The sequence below is a fragment of the Dermacentor albipictus genome, chromosome 6, assembly GCF_038994185.2.
Source record: "Dermacentor albipictus isolate Rhodes 1998 colony chromosome 6, USDA_Dalb.pri_finalv2, whole genome shotgun sequence".
Taxonomy (NCBI): Eukaryota; Metazoa; Arthropoda; class Arachnida; order Ixodida; family Ixodidae; genus Dermacentor; species Dermacentor albipictus.
The window spans coordinates 12,530,804-12,537,765 of NC_091826.1; the positions used below are offsets into that span (position 1 = coordinate 12,530,804).

Genomic DNA, 6,962 nt, shown 5'->3' on the forward strand with positions numbered 1-6,962 from the left:
TCGGGTAAAAGAAAAATATGGAATGCGCTATCACATTTAAACTGTCAAATCAATACCTTTCGAGAAGATCACTCACTTTTAGAAATCGCTGAAGGGCCAGTAACACTCGTCTTTGCAGTGAGTATATTGCCCAAGGACCTAAGATCTTCCTGAGGCTGAAGGGCCTGCGATCTAAGGCCACTAAATCAAGTGCTAAGCGTTGTCTGTGTGTGTCATGTCGCGGAAATTCTAGCAGAAGATGCTGTACATCTTCATCAGCGTGGCCACAAGTGCATTCCGCACTATGAGCGCTTGAAATTTTATGTAGAAATTTTATGCGGTACCGAGATGCAGAGGGTGAATCAGCGTTTCAAAGGCTCTGGTTGTACTTAATGTGGACGGGATTTTAAATTGAAGTGATGGGTCAATGTGAAATAAATCGGAAGATTTCGTGTTCTGATCAAATCATGTCACTTTGCAACCACGGACTGACATCTTTCTTTCTTTCTTTCTTTATTCATTTATTTAAGACATTCCTTACAGAAATGCCTTGGGGGACGCGACAAAAGGCACTGAACGTGCCTGACTGGGCCTCGCCACCCTTGGCAGCAGCAGTCACACACGAACAATAATAACAAAAGTATTCACTACAATACGCTCAATTTGGAACACGGTAGAACTTAAACATCAATAAGTGTTCCTCATCAATAACATAAATCAGTAACATAATAACATAAATACACATGCACATCAATAACATAAATACACATATAATTAGATACATTGTACAGGTGCGTCGCAACTATCGTCCTAGTACAGAAAATATATCGGACTTTAACAATAAAAAGCCAAGACACAGAGTAAGAGGAAACCAACTGGGATCAGACCTGCAGGATTTTTAGTCTGTGTTAAGGAAAAAATTTTTGAGCATTTTTCTGAAAATGTGCACTGAGGTAGCTGTAACGAGCGCTTCAGCAATTTCCGGATATTCGTTGAGAAGGTCTGGTATCGTAAAGCTTAGTTTTTGATCGCCATATTTTGTACGAGAACGTGGCCTGGGTATTAAATTCTTTCGTAGGCTGTACGGACCAGGTTTCACTTGATATTTGGTTTGAATAGGTGTTGTTTGGTGCTGATGCAATATTTCCAGGGCCAAGTTGTATTTACACAATTTATGAATAGCCAGTATTTTATAAGATTTAAAAAAGGGTGTAGTGTCTTCAGAAAGTTCTAAATTTCTGATTGCACGCACCGCTCGCTTTTGCAAACAAAAAAGACTGTCTAGGTTGGTCTTAGTCGTTGTTGACCATACTAAGAAACAGTAACATAACCGGGAATGAAATAGCGCGTAGTATATCTGCCTTTTCACCGCAGATGGGATATAGTATCTCACTTTATTTAGGATTCCAACAGCTCGCCCTAGCTCACTTCGGAGCTTGTCAACGTGAGGCGTCCATGAGAGGTTTTCATGAAATGTCACCCCCAAAAATCTAACTGATACAGATTCTGTCTGAATCTGATAAAGATTCTGCCCTGTCTGTAATCAGTAACCCTGTCTGTAATCGGTAGAATCTGTAACTGATACAGATTCTGCCCTGTCTTAGTATGCGGCGTAATTTGTCTTGTGTTAGAAGGAGACCATGTGGGGCGTTATTAACATGCGCTTGTTCAGCTACTCTATCGGCTGCAACGTTCCCAGGGATATTGCAGCGGCCAGGTATCCATTAGTACGTTACTGTGCGATTTTCTTCACTTGCTTTTGTGAGTTTCATAAGTATTTCGTGAACTAACACCATGTTTTGTGAATTGCTGATGTCACTATGAAGTGAAGACAAAGCTGCCTGCAAGTCGCAAAGGATGACCCATTGTTCCCCTTTTTGCATTGAATTTATGTAGCGTAGCTAAGACAATATTGCAAAAAGCTGTGCTGTTGTTCATGACGTTGCATGAGATAGTTTAAATGTTTGTATTTGGTTTCTTTATGGAATGACAAAGGCAGCTGTAGAAGAATTTGTTTGGCAAGAACCATCTGTATACGCTTGATTATAGCCACGGTATCGAACGTACATTTGGTATAACGCCAGTTGTGCTGCTGGCATAAATATATCTCGTTTGCGTATAATTCCCTCAACCGAAAGTTCAATTTTGAAGCTACGAGTTGCCATGGAGGGTAAGAGATATCTGAGAACCAAAATTCGTGATGTGGTATTAGATCTTCGTGCAGCTGAATCACGGAATTGATGTTCGCCCAGTCTCTCTCAATTACTGCACATGCTAGTGGGTGCCTTTTGTGCTGCACTGAAACGCGAAAGTAGTTTCGACAGGTTTCAGCCGTGCTCATAACAGGAAATGGAGGGTGACGCACCTCTGCAATTACTAAGCAACTTGAGGTTGCTCGAGGAACGCCTAAGCATACTTTAAGGCTCCTAACAACTAATAGTTGGAGTCCCTCTTCAGATAAACGGGAGATTCCATGCAGAACAGGTGAAGAATATGCTATCTTTTGCTTTATAAGTGCATTATGTACTTTTAGTAAGGATGAAACCGACCCTCCCCATGTCGTGCCTGCTACGCAGCGAAGAACATTTATTAATGAGTTTATTTGTTCTTGGGGGGTTTTAATGTGAGAATTCCAAGAAAGTTGCATGCCTAGTATAACACCCAGAAATTTGTGTTGTTTCACTATGTCTAAAGGTTGTCCCTCAAGGCACAGCTGAGAATCCTTTAGATGTCCTCTTGTGACAGGCAACACAGCCGTCTTACTGTAAAACAGTTCCATTCCTCTTTCCTTTAAGAATTTGTTCACAATATTTAGGCCATCCTGCAAAGTTGATTGAACAAGGCTGGTACTTGCACCAGAGGCCCAAATGCAAACAGCATTCGCATATAGAGAGTAGCGTAGTGCGGGCCGAAATCTCCGCGGTAAATCCGCCATCACACAATTAAAGAGAAACTTGAGACATGGCCTTGTGGGACTCCTTCAATAATATTATGAGAGGAACTTTTTTCTTCACTAGTTTGAATAAATATTGACCTGCCAGAAACTCCCAGTTCTAGCAGGCTACATAGTATATGAGCATATAGCTGACTGTGTCGAAGGCTCGTTTGATGTCTAAAAAACGCTATTGTGACATTTCCGATAGCTCGTTCGTGTTCAACTAACGTAACGATATCAAAAATTGCAGCCAAGGTGCATCGCCACCTTCGAAATCCTGTCATGGGATCGGGAAGTGCTTCTGTTTGCTCATGCCACCATTGCAGCCTAGTGTCAGTAATTTTCTCCGTGGCCTTGCTTAAACAGCTCGTCAGACTCACAGGACGAAAAGACTAAAGAGAAAGAGGTGTTTTACTAGGCTTCGATACAGATATCACGGGTGTCGTATTCCAAAAGTCAGGGACACGCTCGTTGTCCCACAAGTCTATGAGTAAGCCCAAAAGTGCCAATCGACCATTACAGGTCCCATGTTTTGCAACATACCGTATGTAATGAAACCTGGACCTGCAGCAGTCTTTGTATTACAAAACACAAGCGCACATTTTAGCTCCATCACAGAGAATTCGTAGTTCAATTGTACATGCTGTGATTGAAAACATGCAAGAACATTTTGTTTTGCCATTTCAACCGTACATTCAAACTCAGCACTAGTAATAGATACGCATGTTCTAGTTATAACGTTGCAGAATTTCTTAGCATCACTAATTCTGAAGCATCTTTGGCTATTGCGAGAGCACGAAACCGTTGTTTGAACAACAGCGCCGCTTAATGCACGAATAGTCATCCATACTCGTGGAACTGGTGTCAGAGGAGACAACCTATTGCAAAATTAACGCCATCTTTATTTCCCTAATTTTTGTAGTCATCGCCGTATGACTGAGTGGATTTACTGCGAATTTCTATATGCTTCTATATTTCCACTCCGGCGATAAGTTCTCTCTGCCCTTCTTACAGCTCTCAAATGTTCATATTTTCCATCAACTGATGTATACTCGTCAGGAATGGGCACTTATTTCGTACACATTTTCATTGTTTCTTGTGTCGTTGATGTGAGTTTTGTACGTAAGCTTCACAATCCATTCGACTGGACAATTGTTGACGAAAGAGCTGCCAGTTTGTTATATCCACAAATTTTCGTCTCGCAGTAGTTTTAAACGTGGATGTGATAAGTGTTGGGGAGTGATCGCTTCACCGTGTTTCTGCAGCTGTTGCCCACCCAGCGTCGGTAACAAGATCATTAAAGCACAGTGTCACGTCTATGCAACTGGCGTAGCGATATCCCCGCATAAATGTGACAGATACATAATTCAATACTGAAAGATTGCATCTTTCCGCGGCGCATTGAACGATATCCCCACGGGCATCACAGTGATTACTCTCCCATGTTACGTTGTGTACGTTATAGTCTCCAGATATGATAATGTTTGACCCTGTGATGCTAAAAATATTTACCAAATTATCAATCATAATACGCCTCGATGATTGCAGGTATATGCTTATGGCTGTTACGCAAAGTTTTGCGAGATATACTTTGCAGGCTACATATTCCGAAGAATCTGAACTGCTTGATTGAATGAGGTGAGACGGCAAATCTTTTCGAACGCAGAACATTGCTCTATTGTTCCAGCTGGACAAGAGGATGTATGTATTATGTAATTAGCAGGACGGAAATCATCACGCACACCAGCCTATTGTATGCACAGCACGGGGAAGCTGTATTATGCAACTAGCGAAATCAGCAGATTTGGATCGAAGGCTATTAGCGTTCCACCTAAATATTCCGACATTTTCGTTACGACTATTCATGATTGCCATCCACTAGCGCTGATGCGGACAGATGGCTCTCTATAGGCTCCATAGACAACAGTGCCTTTACCTCTGGGAGTTTGTTCGCCTGAGGTAGAGCTGTGACAATGGCTCAAACTGCAGCAAACAGCATGGGTAGAATCATCTTTCCAACACTGAGTGGCGCGGTGTTATCCAGAAATGCCGAGGTTCCAGTCACCTTCCGATGTGATCGCTGAGGGGTGTTCTAAGAAGCCCGCTGAGGTTGCCCTAGGTTAGGTCGCTAGTATTCTTGTGATGTGTGGCCTTCAGTGACCGTAGCAGAATGATGACTCCGCTGTCTATGAAGCCCTTGCGCAGCTTGCTGCTTTATTGCCGACGAATACGATAGTTATTTTGATCTTTGTTCAGTTGATGTAAACAGGAGATGATTCGCTGGGCTCACAGCATCGGGATTCGGAAGGGGCTCCTTGTGTGGTGGTTGCTTCCCATGAATTAAGTCATGTTTGGGTAGCATGGATGCGGCCATGCTCTGTGGACATCCTGAGAAAGAAGCCGTATTATTACCTGCGCGATTTGCACATTTAGGCTGTCTCAGAGACTTGTGTCCAGCATGCTCATAATTCTCAGAGCAAATTTTACATCGACGTGTCCCACGACAGTTGTTTGGCGGATGTCCAAACCTCTGCCAGTTATAACACCTCAAGGCAGGACCAAGGTATTCTTCTACCGGGTGAAGCCCAAGTGGATTCTCTGAGGCATTGGCTCATCATCTCTGAAGTGAAGGATAACACTGTGCAAAGAGCGCAATTAAACTGTGCCATCCTACAGACGGCAGTATCCTGCTTGTCGGTGGACTGATATTACTCCAAAATATTTCAAAAACTCGAGCAGTTGCTCTTCAGTGTACTGAAGTGGCACGTGACGAATCTTTCAGACATTTCGAGTGTACGAAGGCGGGATGTAGGGCTTAATTCTTAGTCCTGCGACTTCGTACAGTAAAAGCATGTTTTTCGCAGATGCCATAGAGGTAACTTTCACTGACAAACTGCCGTCTCTGTTTAGTCGGAACGTATGAACTTTTTCCTTTGCCGCCGAGACAATTTCTGATGCAGCATGATTTGGATTTACTTGCCAAAACCTGTGTCCTTCTTCTGATGGTCTGAACATCACCGGGATTCCTTCACTTCTTTTCTTTTTGTAGGTCATGAAGTTGAAAGGTTCCTCATCCCACTCAATGGCTTCATAATCGCTTAGGTCATTTTGGGAAGTATGGCCATTTTCCTGATTGGGTGCCTCATCAAGACGAGCTCTCTTGCTCTCCCCTTCGCTGGGTTCCACCATGGTCACCGGAGGCGGGCCGTCAGCTCCTTGATGTTGAAGGACTAGCCCTGCCGGCTTGATGACGTCATGCACATGGCGTGTGTTGGTAGAATCGCGGACGCGTTCCCCCGATGCACTCACGTGCCTCAAAACACGCTGGCGGTCATAGGGCTCGTGCCGCCGTTATCGGCTGCCGATCGCCGTAGCGGTTGAAGACACGCCGAGGGAAAAGGCAAAGAAGGCTTCGTACCTGGATTCAGTGGCTCGTAGGTGGCTACACTTCTCCCTGAATTCCAGAGCAATGAAATCCAGGCACAATGTAAACAAACTAGTTAAAATTGAAGTAAAAATCCAGCAGAAAGGAACAGGGCCACCGATTGAATTGCATAGGATTGGATAGCCTTCGTCGATGGCACGTACCCACTGCGACGAATTGGCCAAAATTTGGACGGTATTAGGAAGATGTTGGTAGTAGGAAAATGGGTCATGTGGAAACAGATAAAAATAATGTTTGAAAAACTTAAAACAAGCGTCTTGAAACAACTATGAATTTATCCATGGCTGGGCAGACATACCTGCGGTAGTTGTTGTTGTTGTTGTAGCCTGTGGCACGTGTGGCTCCTACCCACGATGGGGGATTGGCCAAGAAATGGATGGATTATTCCAAAATAATTTATAGCACAAATTTCCTATTATCTATGGGAATAGCATTGAATAGGGTTGAATAACCGGCTAAAATAAAATCAGGAAGGTGCTGTTGAATGGGAAATAATTAATTTAAAAGTAATAATAAAAAATAGAATTTAGCAGGGCATTCGTTTAGATTCTGTAAGGAATGTTTGGACAGCGAAGCACGCATCCCTGTGGCTGAAACCCAAAG

General features: G+C 43.2%; 1 long non-coding RNA gene across 1 annotated transcript; it reads right to left on the reverse strand.

The window, feature by feature from the left end:
* Positions 1–4,567: 4,567 nt before the first annotated feature.
* LOC135914219 (uncharacterized) lies at positions 4,568–6,534 on the reverse strand. Its single transcript, XR_010568254.1, has 2 exons — positions 5,891–6,534; positions 4,568–5,302 (listed from the first exon to the last, which is right to left on the reverse strand). It is a non-coding gene; the product is annotated as an uncharacterized lncRNA (long non-coding RNA).
* Between the last annotated feature and the right edge of the window lie 428 nt (positions 6,535–6,962).